General features: G+C 37.0%; 1 long non-coding RNA gene across 1 annotated transcript in view; it reads right to left on the reverse strand.

The window, feature by feature from the left end:
* The window catches only part of LOC124083325 (uncharacterized), a 33822-nt gene extending 32161 nt beyond the window's left edge, over positions 1-1661 (reverse strand). Inside the window, exon 1 of the long non-coding RNA XR_006848696.2 lies at positions 1131-1661. This is a non-coding gene — a long non-coding RNA (uncharacterized LOC124083325). The remainder of the gene's footprint in view (positions 1-1130) is intronic.
* Between the last annotated feature and the right edge of the window lie 17469 nt (positions 1662-19130).

Here is a 19130-nt window from a genome sequence, read left to right on the forward strand (position 1 = left end):
AAAGCCAGAGAAGGTAGTAGCTATCTGGTGAGCACAAGCTGAAGCCACTCAAAAAGTCTTTAGAAGAAGGGTTTTATTTTAATTTTTAAAATTTTGTTTGTTTTTAATCAGTGTGTTTGATTTTTCCCCTCATTTTTTTTAGTTGATGAATTCTGTTTACACTGGAGATCTGGAAAATAGAAATGGGATGAGTTAAGTCAAATGAAAGGCACCAACTTTTGTGGAACAGTGGGAAGTGTTACCTAAGAAAGAAGTCCTCTTTGTGTGTGTGTGTGTGTGGGGGGGGCATTAGGAATTGAACCCAAGGGCGCTTTACCACTGAGTTACATCCCCAGCCCTTTTTATTTTTTGTTTTGAGACAGCGTCCAAGTTGCTTAGGGCTTTGCTAAATTTCTAAGGCTGATCTCAAGCTTATGATCCTCCTGCCTCAGCCTCCCCAGTTGCTAGAATTACAGGCAGGTGCCACTGCACCAGGCACAAGTCCCCATTTTTTAAAACTGGGAGCGAGATGCCTTTTTTGACGTCTTAACCTATGTTATTTTTCTTCTTTCTTTTTAATACCTAAATTCAGTAATCTACTGGTACTGAATACCAAGTGATAAAACCCCGTGGGTATTTCTTCACATCTTAACGCCTAAAACCATCTTAAAACCATACATAAGAAAGTTCTGGTTATCCACTGTTCAGCTAAAATGGAAGGATGAGCCTTCAGCCAGCAGGCTCAGGCTGGTTATTACATTTCACATACTGGAGAAGTTAGTCGAAAAAACACTGAAGCATAATCAATTCAGGCAATGGCATTTTCATAAAATAGGAAACCAACAGATCACGTTTAAAACTGAGCAAAAATATTCTACACATATCACATAAGTTCCCGTAGGAAATCACACCCGCTAGGCAGCTCCCAAGGAAGGTAACTGACATTGGGATCAGAAATTCCGCTGATATAAATTCCATGAGGGCTGAGCCGCCCCAGGGCTGGGGCTCAGCCGGGCTTTGCACAGCGGCGGGGGCGCTGGGAGGCGCTGGGGGGCGCTGACGCCGCAGCACCCGAGCACCGCTGCCCCGCCCTGGCCTCCTGGATTCCCAAACAAGCAACCTCGCTCAGATCCTGTTTGTGCTTCACTTACTTCCTGCGAGAAGCAGTTCGCTCGTGAACTGTGCAGCGGATCCCTGAAGGACTGGGGTTTCCTAGCTGGCACTTCCTCCTTCTGGTCCTTCTCTCCTGTGCGTTTGTTTTCTCAGAATGCGCACTCTCCCTCCTCCCGAGCCAGGGCTCCACTGATGGCAGGAAACAGAACAAGGCATTCTCCTCATTCTTAGAGAGTCAGAAAGCCTGGGAAAGGACTTGGCAAGACGGTCTCTGGTACCCTTCATCTCCACTGCTTTCAGCACCTCCGATTTTCCCCCAGATACAAGTGCAAAACCTGCCTTCGCGGCTACCTGGAAAGTTCCAGAGGTACCCAAGTCACCCAGGCCAGAGAGTGGCCTCTGAAACCTTGCTTCATAAAAAAGGGACCAAGGGTTGTTGGAGAAGAGAACCAGGGGTCCCTGGGCCCAGGTCTTCATCTCGCGACTGTCCCTGCTCTGCTGCAATCTACCAGCCCTCTGCTGATTCCCCGTTTTCCTTCCTACCAGAGCCTTTGTTTATTGAAGGCCCCCAGATCCCACTGGGGAGTCTGAAAGTGACTTTTAGCTCTGGCACTTTCTCTAAATGTAGTGTCTCTTCCCAGTGTCAGCGTCTTTCCTCTTAAAGACGACTGGATGTTGTTACTGATTTTCTTGGAATGAGGTCAGCGGACATTATTTTCCCTTAAGAATGTTCTACTGTGCTTCAGAGACAATATTTAGCCAGGGAGAAGGACAAAAGGAATCCATGCGGGCCTGGGCACTGGCGTCCCTCCAATCTTGGCTTCACCCCACCATGCCAACACTATTTCCTCCCAGGCTTTTCTGTTACAGGACTCATTTCAAGTCTTTAACCTTTAAGTGAGTTAAAAAAAAAAAAAAAGCATCAAAAGCTAAAGAAACCAGTCACTCCATACTCAGCCTAAGACAGGGGTGAAAAAGACCTATCTGGGCCCGGGTTGTGACTCAGTGGTGGAGCACTTGTCTAGCATGTGTGAAGCATTGGGTTCGATCCCCAGCACCACATAAAAATAAATAAATAAAATAAAGGTATTGTATCCATCTACAACTAAAAACATATTTAAAAAAAAAAGTATCTGAAGTTATTTCTCCATCCTACCTGCTCACCCTAAATCTTAATACAGCCTTCAATTTCATCCAAGAAGGACCATTAGGGATACATAGAGCTGGTTCTCTAGTGCCCCCAGTTGACTCCTTCTACCTGCTGAAAACCATGGGAGAAAATCTAAACATCTTTCTAGAGCAAATAGACCAAGAATTCCCAGTCCCCATCCCATATCAAATCCAAATGATGATGATAAATGAATAACAGGGTATATTCAATATTTCTGTCCCTTCACCCATTCCTTTACAGGGGATGACCACATTCACATTACCTCATCGGATCACATCCAGAGCTCCTGGTCTCATTGCACATGCCAGTGTCTTGTCTCCTGACCCTTACCTTCTTTCCTTTGTCTTCCCTTCCCTTGGTCTTTTATTATTAGTAGTATTATTTTTTTATTTATATATGGACAGCGGAATGCATTACAATTCTTATTACACATATAGAGCACAATTTTTCATATCTCTGGTTGTATACATAGTATATTCACATCAATTCATGTCTCTATACATGTACTTTGGATAATAATGTCCATCACATTCCACCATCATTTCTAACCCCATAACCCCCACCCCTCTACCTTACCTAGAGTTGTCTGTTGCTCCCTTGCTCCCCTTCCCTACCCGACTATGAGTCAGACTCCTTATAAATAGAGGTAAAAAGAAAATGGCTTTAATTTGCTTCAGTGTGGATAGAATGAGATGAATGGAGACCTACTGATGGAAGGCTGAGAAATTATGCTTGGATGAGTGGGTTGTGGGGACAGCAGGCTGGCCCTGGCCCTGGCAAGTCATCATGAGCTGAGGAAAATGGCCACAGTGTTTTGGAAGACTCTATCTACTTGGCTTCTAGGAGTTACAATAGTCTTTCTTCCTTAGAAGAGATATCTAAAATTGGTCAGGGAGTACCAGGGGGTAGTATCTAAATCTCAACTCCCAGCAAGTTTCCTGCTTGGAAACTGGCTCAGATGTGGTAGAAGTGAGGTGGACCCATAGCAGTCATCACATGCATCTGCAGGTGCAGCAGCAGAACCAAAGGTTGCAGGCTTTGTCAGGCAGGCCTCAGCAAGTATCTCTGGAAGGGAACAGATGGGTAATGAGAGCTCTATAATGGAAGTTTTTACCTTGTTAGAAACAAAGGCTCAAAGATGAACAGGCAGGCAGATCATGTTGTCATTCAATGCAAAGTTTTCTCAATCCATTTGTTTCAGTTATTTATTGCTACGTGTAAAGTCACCTGAATACACACATTTTTCTATGTCACAGTTTCTGTGGGTCAGGATCCTGGGAAAGTCTTCACAGGTGTCCTTCTTTCTTCATCTGGTCTCAAAATCTCTTTATATAGTCTCCTGAACAGGCTGTGTGGGCTTCCTCATAGCATGGTAGTCTCAAGGAAGTCAGATTTCCCAGATGCTAAAGTTTGAAAATGCATCACCTGTTTGGATTTTGTTTTGGAATTTGCATAGCATCAATTCTGCTATACTCTGTTAGACAAAACAGAAAGTTCTGTCCAGTTTCAAGGGGAAAGAACATAGATCCTACCCCTCCATGAGAAGAGTATAAAAGAATGTCCACATTTATATTAAACAAGTGACTAACCATACCTTTTGTGTTAAGTTTCTAGCCATACACAGTGGCACATACCTGTAATCCCAGCAAATAGAGAGGCTAAAGCAGGAGGATCATAGGTTTAAGGCCAGCTCAGCAACTTAGTGAGGCCCTGTGTCAAAATAAAAAATAAAAAGGGCTGGTGATGTGGCTCTGTGGTTAAACACCCCTGGGTTCAATCCCTGGTACAAAAAAAAAAAAAAAGTTTCTGTCACCCTGATCTTTTCCAACACTTCTGGATGGCCTACTTTTGGCTTCTGCCTTCCACATTTCAAATAAAGATATTTTCCTCATGGAAAATGTCAGCAGGAAAAAAAAAAAAGAAAATGTCAGCAGGTAAGGTAGGTAGGCTTCAAAGATGGCCTAATGGGGAATTATGGTTTCCAGTATTTCCAGATCCCTTCCCACATTGGATCTGGGCTGGCGGTATATAGAGGAAGTAATGCTGTGTGATTCCCAAGGTCAGGGCATAAGAAGTCTGGACAATGCCACCTGGATTTTTGAAATGCTTGTTCCAGGGAAAGCCAGACCATATGTAAGAAGTCCAATCTGAGATGACCATGCTTTGAGTTAGCCCGAGCTAGCCATAAGGGGCCATAGATTGAGAGTAAAATACCTGGCCCGTGCTCAAAGGTTTCAGCCATCCTGGGTCAGGTGGCCAGACATGTAGAAGAAACCATCTTGGACCTTCCGCCTGGTGGAGCATTCAGATGAACAGCCTAGCTACCACCTAACTGTAATTGCATTTGAGCCTCCAAGTAAGAATTACATGAGTCTGGTCAACCCTCAGACTCTTGAGTAATAATAAACTGTTAATGGGAGTCAGTAAGTTCTGAGTGGCTTTTTTATGCTGCTAGAACTTCTAGTTTCATCAGTTCCACCTCAGAATGTCTCCGAAGTTGGAGTCTCTTGAGCTGGCCTTCACCATCAGCTACCTGCTAAGACAAGCTTGCCCACTGGTTTCTGAGCAAGGACTTGTGACTTTAAGGAAGCTGATTTTGGAGGTGGTCTAAAACATGTTCACAAGCAATTACATCATAAAGGAGTAAGGAGATAAGAACAGAAGTGCCATGGGAACTCAGAAAGACAGGGAGAGAGGGTTATTCCAGCCTGGAGCTGGTTGGCCTGAAGAGAGGGGAGTATTAAGTTGGATCTTAATGCCAAGTGTTAGTTTGTTGATTTATTTTCTTGAGCAGAAAAGTAATGTGATCAAAAACATGTTTTATGAAAATTAGTCTGGAGGCTAGGGGCACAGCTCAGTGTGCTTAGCATGTGTGAGTCCCTGGTTGAATCCCGGCACTCCCAAATTAGTCTGAAAGTGATTAATAAAGTTAACTGCATTTGGGGAGACACTACACAGGCGTTGTCAAGGAGGGTGAAGAAACCAATGAAGAAATTATCATGACCATCCAGGGAAAGAGCAATGAACCTATAAATCAGGCTGTGGCAGTGGCATTGAGCTTATTCACTTTATATGCATATGGTGATGAAATTATGACACCAGACTCCCATATTCCTTGAAAACAAAATAAGTTAACTCCACAGCTATCACTTTTGGGGGAAACATGGCTTTTAAAAGTATCTTAAAAATACTATGTTTGGGGCAAAAAATAAAAACTAAATTAAATTCATAATTTCACAATATATGATCCAAAATCATCTTTTAAAACATTTGTAGCCACTTCGAATATATTTACATCGATTAACAATTTTTTTGCCACTTACTCATCCCTTTGGCATGTTGGTAGTATAAGAAGCCTCCAAAACCAACTCAGGACAACATCATTACTGATTTAAAAACTTGGAGTAGCTGTTGTGAAAACTTGGGGTTTTTAAAAGTGTGAGCTCCCTCTGGTGGTCAAAATAGTCTTTGCTGTTCAAATTGGCCATGCATTTATATTTAAATGATTTTAATAAGTTAACTTCTCCTAGAACTGAATTTGCACTTTAACATTTTTTTCTCGCTTGTTATTGAGTAGGCTCCATAACATTCATGGTTGATCTCAATGTCTATTATTGTTATAATTGTAATTAGCAGTTTTCAATAGTGTTTATTGAGTTTCAGACTATAACAAAAAGCAATTATCACATAATTAATGAATAAGCTAATTTATTACAAGTGTTCCAAGGAAATGAGGTCATCACTAATAAAAAGTCCTCATTGATGAGTCTATTTCTCTTAAAACGTGCATTTCACATCAGAGTCCCATCATTCCTTACAGGAAGAGGTCACCCTCTGCAAATTCCTCTGAATTTGCCTCTTACACAAGGGGACAGGGTCAGGTGAAAGCAGTTGTGAGGAGGGCATTGGTGGGGGTGGGAGAAATGGAAATGAAAGGAAAGACCAATTTTCAGTGTCTACTATGTGTCAAGTGTTCTGCTTTATATTTTACATCTGCTATTTCATCTGAACTTCTAGAAAAATGTTATTAAATTCCTCTTCTATTCACTAAAAAAACTTTAAGCTCTTACAAGTCATAATAAGGTACAGAAATGAAGTAGACCTCAGCTTGTAACCAAAGGCTTGGTCCTTGTCCTTGATGCCAACCCAATAGCAAAGACAACATCTTGAGAAAAGGAAAGAGGTTTATTCTTTGCTAGCAAAGGAGAAACACATGGGACTCCTGTCCCAAAGGCTGTGATTCTGCCTATCCACAGGAACAGGGGGCTTTTATAGAGTTGACTCAGAGAAAATGAGATTAGGGAGGAGAGATAGGGAATGAGAAGATCAGGGAAAAGAAGATCAGAGAGGAGATCAAGAAGGAGGTTAGGGAAAAGGAGATCAGGGAGGAGAAGTTTAGGGAAAAGAAGATTGGGAAAAAGAAAAAAAATGTAAGTTTCAAGGCCAAAAGTCAAAGCATCAAGTGAATCCCTCTTACAAGTTCTGCCTTTAAGATGATCAAGGTAGACTGCAAGAGTAGCTGAAGCCAACTTAAGCAATTATGAGCCTAGCTCTGAAAAGGTTTGCGCCTTTGGAAGTAAAAAAACTGTCAGAGTAGTTTTTAGTCACCAGAAGTAACAGTGGTCAGAAATGATGAAATGATGAAAATAATATGGCTAGATTCAGGAGCAAGCAGCTTTCCCAGTCCATTACTGTCCATTCTCAGGTTCTGGTCTTAATTAAAATCCCATCCAGCTGCCTACCTTGGCACAATTTTTCGGTGGAATTGCATCTTTGGGTAAGGTAAGGCCCAAAGTGAACAGTGAAGCTAAAAATAGTGTGTAATCAGAGTTACTCTTGAAAAGCACTTAAATTGTTCTTAAAATCATCCAGACCAAACATGGTCTTGTAAATACAATTTGGTACTGTGAATCTTTTATATCCCAAAATGTGAGGACTACTAAGCTTAATTCCAATGAGCACAAAACTGAGTCCTTATGCAGATGCCGGAGCATTCAGTCCATTCTGCTTCTAGATGACTGTCAAATTGCTGGTCCTTACTAAAGCAATTGGTGGAGAATCCAAAATGTTGTGATTTGCCTTCATGGTTTATTCCATTCTGTATTAAGATGAATGCTGTTTTTAACTTAGCATTTTTAATTTTACTTAGTGTTGTAATCCAACACTTCTAATTTAGGATAGATGCACTTTTGTTATTACTATAAAGATCAAACTAAGACTAAAATGTGCCACAGTATTGGTCCTATAGTAGGTGCGCAATAAATGTTGAGTGGATTGTTTCATTTGAACTATATACACATATTACTTGAAAAGTTATAGAAAAGAATTTTGCCACCTTATTTTTGTCTTTCTAGTGGGCATTTCATCATTGGTTCCACTGAATATTGATCATTCTTATACCCTAGAGCATTGATTTTCCATCCTCCTGAGTAGAATGGAACTTATTTGGGGTTTTAAGGTAAACCTAAAGTTAAATATACACTTGGTGGATTTTACTTGTAGCTTATGTTTTTTCCCCTCATTTTTAAAATTGGTGCATTATAGTTGCACATAATGATGGCATTTGTTGTTACATATTTGTATATGCATACAATATAACAGTGTAATTTGACCAATATCACTCCCCAACACTTTAATTTCTTTGAATTTTGAAGGCAATCAATTATAAAGGTTGATATTGATAAATATGCCAGATGATATAAGGTGAAGGTCAAGGAATTTAGCACCTGAACTGGGGTTTATTCCTGTCTTTTCTAAAGATAACCCAAAATGTTTTGGTACATCAAAATTCTATCCAGCAAACATCTGTGAACAACTTTCTATATCCCAAGCACTCCCAGAAGCATAACAAGGGAAAAAGAAACAAACAACAGATAGTTCATACTCTGTATTTTCAATTTTCTCCCTTTCAAACATAACAATGGTTATTTTTAATAAGATGTACTCGTACGGTGAAACCACAATCTCCTTCTTTCTTCTCATTAAATTTATTAGCTGGAAAAATACAAAGCAATTATTATAAAAATTCCTTCAAATTTAATTACCAGATTAAGAATATTCCTTTCAATATCCTAGCTTTACAACTGCCAACATTATTAATAAAATTTAATGTAATTTGATTTATCCAATGTTCTAATTCATCAGTTCTAATTTAGGACATCTAACAGCTCATGAATAAGGAAGCCAGTTTACAGGCATTTTTTGTGTAGACTACTTCAATCATTTTTATATATTGTTATCATGAGATTATTAATGAATGAGAATCTATTCTTATTAAATGGAAAAATATTAATAAATATTTTTTCTCTTTTCATAAATCATAAAAAAAAATGAAAAAAAATGTGGGCTTTCCCTTTCTGACCAAATATGATAGGTGTTTGATGGTATGATTACAATTTGCAGTTCTCTAGCTACTAAGAAGATTTTTGTACCTTTAAATATATTTATCAGCCATTTTAATTCTTTTATAAAGTGCCTATTTAAGTCTGGTCATTTTGCTTCTTGATTCATATATATTCTGGAGATTACTTTTTCATGGCTCTATGGATTCTAAATACTTTCTCCATTTTGTTTCATTTCTTTCAGTTTTTTAAGAAGCAGATATTTTTAACTTGATTCTTAAAACAGTCTTGAATAGCCTTTGCTTTTGAAAGATATTTTTGCTGGGTATTGAATTCTAACTGATAGGTTTTTTTTTTTTTTCCCTTCCAGAATGTTAAAGATGTGGACTCACTGTCTCCCAATTCACACTGCTTTTAAGATTTTTATCTTTATCACTGGTTTTAATTATTTGATTATTATACTTCTTGTAACATTGACTTCAGAAGCATTTTCTAATATTTTTCAACTTTTTCTCTCTTCATGTTACATTTTAAATAGTTTCAATTGCTATGTCTTTGAGTTCAGCAACCTTTTCCTCTGCTAATTCTAATCTGCTCTTAATCCCATGTTATTTTTCATTTCAGACATTGTACTTTTCATCCCTTATAGACAATGTATTTTTCATCTCTTATAGTTCTATGTGGTTTTTACATGTCTTTAACATCATGTTTAATCTTTCCTCTATTTTTAGAAACATAGCTGTAACAACTGTTCTAATGTCCTTATTTATTTTGGATTTATCATCTGTGTAATTTATCAGTTCTTCTCTATTGCTTGCTTTTCTATTCATTTTGGGTCATATTGTCCTGCTAGTCAGACATTGTGAATTTTCCCTTGTTAGAAGGTAGACTTTTGTATTTCTACAATTATACATACACAATGGGATATCATTCAGCCCTAAAAAAGAAAAAGATAATGCCATTTGTCATAACATAGGTGAGCCTAGGGGACATTATGCTCAGTTAAATAGACATAGAAAGAAAACTATTGTACAGTCTCACTTGGATGTGGAAGCTAAGGAAAAACAAATTAAAGTACACAACAATAGAGAATAAAACAGTGGTTAACATGGACAGGGGTGATAGATGAAGAGGAAATGGGAAGGTGTGGGTCAAAGGATACTGAGAAGCAGATACGTGGGATGGACAGTAGATATCTAGATATCTACTGCACAGCATGAGGATGATCAGCAATAAAACTATTCTGTGTTTTGATTTATGCTACGTAAGTAGATTTTAGTTATTTTTGCCACAAAAACAAAAAAATGGGTATTGATGTGAGATGATGGATATGTTAATTTGCTTCACTGTAGTCTCCATTTTATTTTCTGTATGTACCCCATGATGTTTTATCACATACCTTAAATATACACAATAAAATTTATTTTTTAAAAAAGATGTGTGTATGTGTTAGTATTTACTTATCTGTGCATTAAAACTATCTGCAACAACATAAGAAATTGAAAATAGTATTTAGTAAAGGTAGTAAGGAAGAGTTCAGAAACTGAGATAGGAAAGCTTATATGCTAAATTTTTAAAATTTTGAATTACATGAATGTGTTATATACTATATTCAAAATATTAAGTAAAAGAGAAACATAAAGCCATTTATTTGGAACATTGGTATATATATTATAAATCAATAGAAAAAATAATTTGCATATTTCAATGAATAATTAATTATTAACAATTCCTAGTGAGACAGAGATTGTTTCTGTTTTTCACAGCAGAGCATTTCTCTTGGGGAATTTTTTAAAGTTCTAAGCCCCCACATGTGACTTCAGACATGCATGAAGGTCCAGGCCAAGGCACGTGACTGTGGCTTTAAAGGCTTACCTTTGTTCAGTGTATCCTGTAGCAGTTCTGGGGTCTGGCAGCCAAGCCAGTGCTCTCTTGGCCCTCAGCAAGTGAGGAGTCTGTTTCTGTGGAAAGCAGGGGGTTATTACCATAAAGTTTCTACTTATAGTTAATTACTACCCAGCTTCACAGAAAGACAAAGGACAATGCATTTTGGGAGACTCCTCTGCAATTAGTGAAAACTCCAGGTATGACAAACCTCACTAGCCTTAATGAGGAGGCTAAGATTAATTTAATTACTTGGCCATGCAATGCTTACACCAAATCCTCTATTAGACTCACAACATGGAAAAGCCAATATGGTTATAGATGAGTGAAGACACCGCATCAATAAGAAATGTTGATGCTATTCATCACTCTGAAGTTTCATTAGAGCTGCAACAGAAACCACTTCCTCCCTCATGACTGGTTGGTTAGCTTGCTGTGCTCCCAAGGGTGCAGCTCCTGCAGACCTGACAAAGCAGGTAAGAGAGTAGCACCCTGTCTTTTGCCCTTTTCCTCCAGCTCCCTGGCTGCCTGCATTGCTGCATGTGTCGTCATCTGAGCACTGAGATGACACCATTCTCCAGAGGCCAATGATACTACAGCCAGCACTAGAGACATTCTGGAATGAGCCAAGTGGAGATGATTAGTAGCAAAAGGAAGTCTTCAAATGGGGGCCTAAGAAGCAGGACTGGAAAGGATTCACATAGAACGTGTGAATAGTGAAGCACATCATGCAGGATAAGCCAGGATCTGCAAGGTAGAGGTATATTCTGCATGTGCAATATATTTGGTCAGTGGAAAACCGTGCAAAAGTCTCATGGCAATTCCTGAAAAATACTGTCTCACCATGAGTTTCCAAAGGTCTAATTATGGAAATGTAGCAACAGCTGTAATGGGAGTGATAAACTCCATTGACAGGCCTGAGTCTTAGTGCTCTACAATGACAGTCCTCCTCAAATAGCCTTGAACAACTGTTCCACTACTTAGATAAGTGTTTATTGTTATTTATTTTTCTGTAGTAATAACTTGACAGTACATAATGGAACAATGAAATAGAAATGCCTGTTAATTAGTAGAGTACAGAAAGAGCCTATGCCCTGGTAAAAATTGCAGCTCTGTCATTTAATAACTTAAGCTACTTAATAGATTTGTGTCTCAAGTTTCTTAACAGAAAAATGGAAATAATATGATTAGAAAACTAATAACATTTGCCTCCATGATGTTGTAGAGAAGAAACAAGGTAATGCAGATATTGTACTTCGTGTGATGCTCGACAATAGGAAGCTTTCAGTAATCTCTAGTTGTTGTTACTGTTGTTATTACAGTTGCTGCTGCTATTATTACTCTCACCTTTTCTCTCGCTTCCTACATTTAGTCTGTTAACAAATCTTTCAGTATAAAATCTGATCCTCCCTCTTGGCCCAGAATTTGTCTCTTGATTGAAAATATGTGTACCTCTTGGTTCCTAGTCTCATTCTTGTATGTCTCATACTTTTGAGTGTTTATAGGGATAACTACAATTGTCATTTTCATAATCCTATAGCATGAGTATTTGTTTCCTAGAAACCTAATATTGAAAGCACAGAGCATTGCTACAAGCATTAAATGAAATAAAGACTCAATATAGCTACACTAATCTGTGCTTTCTAAATTTACTGATGAAAGTGAAGAAAGTAGGTTGGCATGGAATTTGCACAATTCCTGGATCACACTGATTTGAATTCAGTGTGCTTAGATAAAAATATTGTTTCCTTCCAGGAGGTTTCCAATTTTTCAAAGAAAAATGCTCCTGTTTAGTGCATTATTTGACACAATGAGTGGCCTTTCATTCTGGAGGAAAAATTAGATGAGAATGTCACCATTTTTCCAGAGGTAAAGATGCTCTGGCAGAAGTCACAAGCAAGGTGGGGTCTCCAGAACTGTATGATCAACAATGCCAGTGGTGTAGCCATCCGTGGTGCATTCATTCAGCAGAGGTAGCAGTTATCCTCATGTGATCAGCATTGACTTCCTGTTGTGGCCAGGCTGGTGGATTTGTGATGGCAGAGAGCAGGAAAGAAACTAGACCCCAAATGAACAGATGAGCAGCCAGAACTCAAGGAGAAAGTCAGTGACTACTTGAAAACCTTCTCAGAAAACACTTGCCTAGGATATTCAGAATTGTTGAATGTATCCTCTTTGTAGAAAAATGAGAATTTTATTTCTCCTGCAGAAAAAAAAGCCAAGAATATCAATTGCTCTTAAGAAAAGATAGTTTATCTATTAGAAAATTAAAAAACCTAGGGAAGCAAATGCATTTCTTTTGAACATTTACATGGAACCTCTCTTATCACCTGTTATGTGAACTTGACAATTTTAGATACGTTGTAGAGGACTCAATAAATATTGAGTTAATGTTTAATGAAATGAAACTACCAGCCTGCTGTTATTATCATCCTTATTTCCATGCACTGAACTTTACAACAAGGACAAACACATTATCATCTTTAAGCTTTGTTAAAGCCATCAATGTAAAATTGGTCAACGTTGAAATCTTACAGAAAACTATAGTTAGTAATAGTCTCCACATGTATTTTACTTTTTTCAATCCCAAATCTCAAAGCATTTAGAAAGAAATACTATTGCAACCTTTTTAAAATAGAAAAATACTAGGTAATTATGAGAAATAATTGCAATCTAAATAATAGGTAATAAAACATAAATTTTGATGTAAATCTATATTTATTTATATTTTAATTTTTATTTTTCTCTCCAGTGCTGGGGCTTTAATCCAGGGCCTCATGCATGATCGACAAGTGGTCTACCACTGAGCAACATCCCCAAACCCTGCTCTATATTTATTAAGAAGAATATTCTTGAAAATACTTTTGTTTAAAAAAAGTTTAAAATATGCATAATGGCTTTTGTAAAAATATATAAGAATATATGTAAAATTTTCAAAGATGAGTATGTGTTTATAAAAAAGAAAATTACTGGAAGGTATAAAAAACAATTTTTCATGGATGAGGTGGGAGGCAGATTAGAAGCAAAATTTGTTTTTATATTTAATATATTTTCTGCTTTTATAATAATGGGAAATATTGCTTTACATTCAGAAAAATACAGCTAGCTTTATAAAACTGTGTAGCAATAATCTTAAAGAAAACATTTTTAATTTCTAAAAATCTTACCACTCAATAGTTATTTATATATTTAATCATATTATTTGTACTATATTGCTTAAGCTAATGTTTTATAAGAAAGCATTAAAAACTCAGTGCTTTAAAATATTAGTTTATCATTATAGCCCATGAGTCTGTGGGACATTTGAGGACTGACTTAGCTAGGTTGAGCCTGAGTGATGTTATGCACTAAATTGTGGTCCCCCAAATTTATATGTTGAAATCCTAATATCTAATACTTCAGAGTGTGACGATATTTGGAGAGAGGGTATTTGAAGAGATAACAGTTAAATGAGGTTATTGGGCTGAGCCGTAATTCGTTATCACTGTGGCCTTGATAAGAAATGACATTGAGACACAGACATGCATAAAAGGAGAATACTGTGTTACCATAAAGATGGCCATCTATAAGCCAAGAGGCCTCAGAAGAAACAAACCTGCCAACACCTTGAGTTCAGACTTCCAGCCTCCACACTGTGAGAAATAAATTCCTGTTGAATAACTCACTTGGCCTATGGTACTTTGTTATGGCAGTCTTGGCAAACTAATATCACTGGTATCAACTGGTCTCAATTGGCTTGTCCAGGTACTTTAAGTGGGGCAACTTTCTTCTAATATCTGAATTCCTTCTGGCACTTGTGGATTATCCCTGGCATATCCTCTCTTGGATGATAGGGATGCAAGAGAGAAAGTGGAAACATGATAAAGGGCTAATCTCAAAGCTAGTACACTATTACATCTGTCTTATTCTATTAGCCAAAGCAATTCATGAGTAAGCCTAAGAGAGAGAATAATACCCTGCTTACTACAGGAGGATATCACAAAGTGGCGTGGTAAAGGCTATGGCTTTCAGGGTGGAAGAGTGCAGTGAGGGAATTGGGGCCAATGATACAATCTATCATAATACCTTGGAGGTTCACATTCACAGCCCAGTATTACACCACAGCCCAGTCTCTTCTACATACTATATGTATATATTTTTAACTTTACTTAACATTTAATGCTAAAACACATTTAAGAATAGTATAATTTTATTGAATGCACAATGTACATATTACATCCATTGTTTTTTTAAATTGGGATTACAGAATTATCTTTACAATTGCATAAGAGGACAGTGAGGAAGCAGAATAAAGAAAATCACATTGAAAAACTGCTTCTAAAAATCAGTCAATACAATTAACATGTAAAGTTGAAATTTTAATTCAAGTGAAAAGCTCACAGTAGCACAGTAGAGTGTTTTCTATATAGCAAGCATTCAATCTGTTTGATGAATAGGTTTTATGTGAGTTTGTTTTGAATGTGATATCCATTGCTAAAAAAACACATCAAAATGTGGGAAGTCACATTTGTTGAAACACAAAAACAACTGCAACAATAGAAACAAAATAATGATGACAGTAGTAACTATAAAATGTCACAATTTGGTATCTGCCATCAGTTTTCTGGTTAGAAACATGTGGGAGCATTTTATGGGTCTGCTAAAACTTTTGATCCACTTGAATAGAAGATTGGCTGAAATTTAGCCATTCTGATATCATTTTTTTAATATCATGAAACTATTTTTACTCCCGCAAACACTTTTACTTAATATAAAAGGAATGCAAGAAATTATCAGAGAAGTTTGTTTTGTAAAGAGTGATAACCTTCATTTTCCTAAGAGGAGTAAAGGATTAAAAAAAAAAATGTTGAAGTTTTCCTTTGTAAGAGAAAGTAAATCTTGGCTCCAAATTCATTTTCCAAATCAGGAAGCAGAAAATTTTTTCAGGAAAGCATTGAACTAGGGAAGTAGAAAAAAATTTTTTCCACTAGTTAATTATTTTTATAATTTGGTTCCAAAAACATTACTAGCATATATATTTCTAAAAAAGATTTTAGTGTCTTATGTAATCAGCAATTCAGTCATTTAAAAAGCATGTGGAAATTGCAGAGCTAAAGAGCAGACATGTATTTATTACATTTGGTACATGCACATACTCTAGGGATAACTAAATGTGTGTATAATACCCCTTTGTCTCCTGTAAGAAACTTCTCCAAACCTCTGTTATGAATTATATTGTTTAAATATGTCCTCACTCAGTTTCAGGAGAGTTATTCCCAAGTCAATTTAAAACTGAACACATGTTGCATCTGTTTTCTGTTTGTGAATTTTGAACGCTTGGCACTTTAATTGGGATATTTTTCTTTGGGATGAAATAATTTCAAATATTCGCTTAATCAAAACATTAGTTTCCTTTTCTAGTTTCCATCATGGATTGTTGGGAGGTTTCCCAGACCTGGTCTCTTGTGCTTTGGGGAGGGACTCTCCTTCCCTGGGTGTGTAGGCGGGAACAGGGGAAAGGAGGCAATATCCGGACTACTGGCTCATCCCTTCTCCACATCCTGTTCCTCTTTAGATGTCACCTAACGTGAGGGATCATTCAATTATTCTTGAATATTTTAATTGTCTATCCTCCACTGATAATTTATAACTTTTCTTTCTTCTTCTTTTTTAAAATTTTAATTGGAGCATAAGAATTTTTCTAATGGAGTTCTGGGAAGCCACTGGAGCTTCACTACTCCTTTCCTTGCCAGATATAATAAAAGGTCCTGGGGACCTAGATTTTTGGGATATATATATATATATTTAAGGGAAATTAATATGGCAACAGAGATGCATCAAAGAGAGTAGATTGAGGCAAAAAGAGGGAGGAAAATGGAGAAAATGAGAAAAGTCATCACAGTAGAATTGAAAAAACAACTGGTCCTACTATGGTAAGCAAGGACTTTTAGCCCAAATTCCTGAACCATGTGACCCCAAATGAGGTACCCTATTTCTCTAAACCTCTCTTTCAACTTTAAAACAAATGAAACTAGCATACATAATTATTACAAAGATTAAATTTCTTCTTCTTTTTTTGCACAGAGAATTAAACCCAGGGTCTCACACATGGTAAGCTAGCACTCTATCACTGAGCTACATCCCAGCCATGTGTATTTATTTATGTATTTATTTATTTATTTTGTAGTACTTTGGACTGAACCCAAGGGCACTATCTTTGAGCTACATTCCCAGATGCTTTTGTTTTTTGAGACAGAGTCTCTTTAAGTTTCTGACTGGTCTCAAACTTGCAATCCTCCTGTCTTAGTCTTTCAAGCAGTTGAGATTATAGGCATGTGCCACCACACCTGGCTGAATTATAAATTTTTAAAAATCTCTATTATCTTAATCAACTCAGACTGCTATTATCAGAATACCACAGACTGGGTGGCTTAAACAACAAATATTTGTTTAAATCTTAAAATATATTTATTTCCTTGAAAAAATACTCAATTTATTATGGAATAATTTTATTTGAACACAGAAAGAAATTTATTAGCAATTATGAATAACTTGCAGGACTAGCAGGGAAATGAACATTGCCATGGCTCTTTTATTTTATTTATTTATATATGACGGCAAAATGCATTTTAATTCTTATTACATATATAGAGCACAATTTTTTCATATCTCTGGATGTATACAAAGTATATTCACACCAATTCATGTCTTCATACATGTACTTTGGATAATAATGACCATCACATTTCACCATCATTTCTAACCTCATGTCCCCTCCCTTCCCCTCTAACCCCAACAAATATTTATTTCTCATAATCCTTGAGGCTCCAAAATCCAAGATGAAGGCACCAGATTTGGTGTCTGGCCAGGGCCCACTTAAGCTGGTTCGTAGATGACTATCTTTTGTTATACACTCATGTGGTGAAAAAAAAGACAAGAGAGCTCTCTGGGGTCCTATTTTACTAGAAAATAATCCCATTCATGAGGGTGGAGCCCTAGGAGCTGATTACCTTGTAAAGGTCCCATCACTTAATGCCATCATATGGGAGGTTAGGGTTTCAGCATAAAGTTCTAGGGGACACAATACCTTGTCTATAACACCTAGTATGTAACAGAAGCTCAGTGTTAATGTATAATTTGAAATGGATACATCTGAAATATAACATGAAGGAAGAAACAAATGGTAATGTATTGAATACAGGAAATGAAGAACTGCATTAAAAAGAGAAAGTATCTAGTCCATAGACACACATGATGTAATTGGAAAAGGGAGTCAGTTTGGAGTAAAAACTAATGAATTTAGTAATGAACAATGAGTTTAAAGTGATAGAAGGATATCTAAGTAAAGATGTCTAGAATGTAGATGGAAACACAGTACTGAAACATGTGAGAGGTTAGCGGGGTTGCATACTGGGGTTAGAGATACGAATTAAAGAAGTATGTAATTAGAAATAATTATTGAATCTATGAAAACAGGTGAATTTACCAAAGGTCAATAGGAGATACTTAAGTTAACATCCATCCTTAAGAAAAAGCAAAAGAAGGTAGAGGATTGACTTTAAAAAGTTAGGAGAGATCTAGGACAGCCTGCTTCTATGGACACCAACAGAAGATAGTCTCAATGAATAAATGATTGATAGTATCAATTATATTGTCAATACATTGGAAATATATGCCCATTAAGGAAGATTTGCTAAGCAAATTATTGTACATCTGTGTACAGGAAAACTACAAAGCCTTTAAAACAGTAGATCTATATTTACTGGCATGGAAAACCAGTAGATTAAAAAACACCACAGGTTAAAGAACACTATGTGTAGAATGTGATCCTATAAGAATGAATGAATATACAAGTACACAGTGGTAGGTGTAGCATAATACTTAAAATTATGTTTTCTGAATACTACCAATGATCAATGATCACCTATGAGAGCATCAAAGATGAGTTTCACTTTTCTCTTTGTACATTTCTATACTATTTATATGTTACAGTAATCATGTATCTATTCTACAAAGTTGTTTTTTTTTAAAGAGTGGATACTACCAAAGATGGTATTATGACTCTACATTCTTACAGTGTTTATTAACCTACCTTAAGTCTTTTCCATACTTCTTGGCCATTTACTCAACCTCACTGATTGGACTTATCTAGCTCCATAGTTAGCCTTAGTTCAGGTCACTGATGTCCTCCTACCTCATACTAGAGATTAAACCCAGTGGTGCTCTACCACTGAGCAACAGTCTCAGTCTTTTTTATTTTTTATTTTTGAGATAAGGTCTCAAAGTTACCCAGGCTGGCCTCAAATTTGAATCCCCCTGCCTCAGCCTCTTGAGTAACTGGGATTTCAGGCATGCACCACCCCAACCAACTCACTAATGTCCTTTGAGATGCTTTGGGAGAGAAAAAGTGATCAAGAAGTTTGAGAATGTTAATATAATACCTCCTCTGGGAGATCATCAAGAATTCCTGCAGTTGAGGCTCCAAGAAGGTGTTCCTAACAATAAACTGGTCAACATTTAATCTAATACTTCCCCCAATTTTTTGAGCATGGAACCCTTTTTAAATGTTATCTACTATGAATACACTATGGAACTATTATCTGCAGAGCATACTACAGGAGACATGGGCTTAAATGTTAATCCATTGCTTTGTTATGGATTTT

The sequence above is a fragment of the Marmota monax genome, unplaced genomic scaffold (assembly GCF_021218885.2).
Source record: "Marmota monax isolate L192 unplaced genomic scaffold, Marmota_monax_Labrador192_F-V1.1 WCK01_AAM20220418_F8-fsc00276, whole genome shotgun sequence".
Classification (NCBI taxonomy): Eukaryota; Metazoa; Chordata; class Mammalia; order Rodentia; family Sciuridae; genus Marmota; species Marmota monax.